Source organism: Physella acuta, unplaced genomic scaffold (assembly GCF_028476545.2).
Source record: "Physella acuta isolate Inbredline_101_S28 unplaced genomic scaffold, ASM2847654v3 ptg000744l, whole genome shotgun sequence".
NCBI classification, from domain to species: domain Eukaryota; kingdom Metazoa; phylum Mollusca; class Gastropoda; family Physidae; genus Physella; species Physella acuta.
In genome coordinates this window covers 157432-160221 of record NW_026732262.1, presented here as the reverse complement: position 1 = coordinate 160221, position 2790 = coordinate 157432, and the positions used below count along the sequence as shown (strand labels likewise).

At 34.7% G+C, this 2790-nt stretch overlaps 1 long non-coding RNA gene across 1 annotated transcript; it reads left to right on the top strand.

Moving 5' to 3' along the window:
* The first annotated feature begins 1023 nt into the window (after positions 1–1023).
* LOC131950194 (uncharacterized) lies at positions 1024–2790 on the top strand. Its single transcript, XR_009388299.1, has 3 exons — positions 1024–1131; positions 1654–1700; positions 2634–2790. It is a non-coding gene; the product is annotated as an uncharacterized LOC131950194 (long non-coding RNA).

The window sequence follows — 2790 nt, the reverse complement described above, 5'->3', positions numbered from 1 at the left end:
AGGACAACTTTTAATACTTTTTATATAGTGGCTTTAAATATTTTTTTAATCTGTCAGATATATAAATACTCTATCATAATTAGCAATATTTTTAAATCTATCTTAGCTATACATATTTAATATATCTCTCATAGCAAGCAGTATTTTTTAATATATCATAGCAATAAATATTTTTAAAACTTAGGGGTCATCCATAAATGACGTCACGCTTTTTTTGACGATTTTTACCTCCCCCCCCTCCCCTCCGCCACACTTCGTCACAATAAGCCAGACCCCCCCCTAAAATGACGTCACACCTCAACCTACAACCCCCCTCAAAATTGCAGTTGAATTTTTTTAAAACATTGATATTTTTCCAAAATCTTGTCTAAACTATTACAATTTATTAAAACAGTTATCTAAAACGCGAAATAACGTCTAAAATTCGTTTTCTAACATTGCTTTTTTTATAATGCAAAAATGTGACGTCGCAACATCTGACCCCCTCCCCCTCATCACACATCGTCACAAAATTACGGACCCCCCCCCCTCCCCTCTACGAGTGTGACGTCATTTATGGATGACCCCTTATCACAATTACACATCTTTTTAAACGCATCATATTATTATCAATATTCGAAAATGTATACTAAGTTTAAATATTTTTTTTTAAATCAAATAGTCCAAAATATATCCCACATAATAATATAATTGAAATATTCCAAAATATATCCTATTGATCAGAGTTTCTTCCAGGCTTCTCTTCGCCCCCCCCCCCCCCCCCCCCTGAGAAAAAAGTCTGGAAGAAACACTGCTATTGATACTTCGCGAATTTTCAAAATTGTATTATATAGACAAATTAAATTTCAAAGTGTATCCTAAATAGAAATCAGATATTCAAAAATGGATGTTTCGTTTATATCAAATACTCAATAATGTATCCAATAGATAAATCAAATATTAAAAATATATAGATACATAAGTCTTCAAAAACGTTTCTTACATATAAATCAACAATGTAATTCTATATCTAAAACATTTTCCCAGACCCGGGCGTGTCTTACCACGAGGTGATTAAAACCCCCTTTGACGTCATCAGACCAGACATCATCTACAAGGGCGGAGACGACGAAAACAAGTACAAACTACGCAGTAAGCAGTAGACGGATGTTCATTGGTGGAAGATATTTTTAGACCGGAAATGTCTCATTTTTATTTTTAGTGTTCCTTCTTTTAAGAATCGAATGGGGGTAAACTTGGGAGTATGTGGGGGGAGGGGGGGGGGTAATATCAATAACATGTAATCGATTTTTATTATGTAAGTAAACGTTTCAACTAAGCATAGACAAAGTATGTTTTGCTGTCCCCAGCTATAGAGCTTCATCTGCCCGGGGTTCGAACTCGAGACTTGTTGGTTTAGCCCAATGAGCTTTCACGACCCGACCCCCTTTGATAATAGTCCTCCCTTGCGTGGCTTATTGAATCCAGGACCCGCACGGATGTCCCCCCCACTCACATCTTCATACCCTCACCCCCCTATGGCGGCCCCAGCCCCCCCCCCCCCCACGCTTATAGTCGTATTCCTAACCTCGCTTTTGCAGACTCGAAGAGTATTTTTATTTATTTACTTACTTAAAGTTTAGCTTCATATTTCCTTACTTTTCACTTTTTCAGTTTGATGACATCAAGTCAAATAGCTGTTTTTACATTTTTATAAATTGGTAAGTTTTGAAACAGTTGTGAACAGTCAAGTAGACTAGAAATTATTTTTTTGCTGCGTCCGATTTCGTGATTAAACAATTAATTTAAAATTGTGTAAGCTTATACTTAGCGTAGAAACCAAATTTAATAAACTGCATTCCTATTGTTGTGGGTCTATGCGTCTTTTTTTGTATGCTGAAATTTTGATTCGCAGTAAGATAAAAATAAAGTAATGAGTTCTAAAGGAACTTCGTGACAGAGTTAATGCTTACAGTCTGATAAATTTCGAATTCGGAATCCGGAAATATAATTCGTCGTGGAGTAGACTCAGCTCTAATGGGTACCGGACTGGAGTTGGGGAAAGAAATAACAATTGAACATAGTGATGACCGCGCTATACGTTTTATATTTTAAGATTTAAAAATTAAAATAAATAGCAGCTGAACTCTACCCAAAGCTCAAAGAAAAATAGAATTTTATTTCATTCCATGAATCTCTGGTTTTGAAAATATATTGGTTAAATCATAATTCCCTATTTTTAAGCTTTTATTTTAATTAATGTAATTGCTTCAGAATACGCAGTGACGAGATTGAGTAGAAAATGTTGTACTCTTATTTATTTAATAACTTAAACAGTAATTTACATGAACATTATCGCGATGACCTTTAGCCCACTTTTCTAACCTTTGACCTATGTATCTAGCCTTTGACCTATGTATCTAGTCTTTGACCCATGAATCTAACCTTTGACCTATGAATCTAACCTTTGATCTATGTAACTAACCTTTAAACCAGTGTATCAAATTTTTTACTTACGTATCTAACCTTTGACCTATGAATCTAACCTTTGATCTATGTATCTAACATTTAAACCTATGTATCTAATTTTTTACCTACGTCTCTAACCTTTGACCTATGTATCTAACCTTTGACCTATTGATTGATTTCATCAGATGTGTACAGATCTCCGTCACAATGACGTCAGTGTCAGATGAGACATTACGTCACATCCACAGAATCCGCCGCTGTTATTCAGTGTTTTTTTTTTCTATGTCAATGAAATTATATTCGATCTATTGGAGGAATAAAATTATTCGTTTTTTTTCTTTT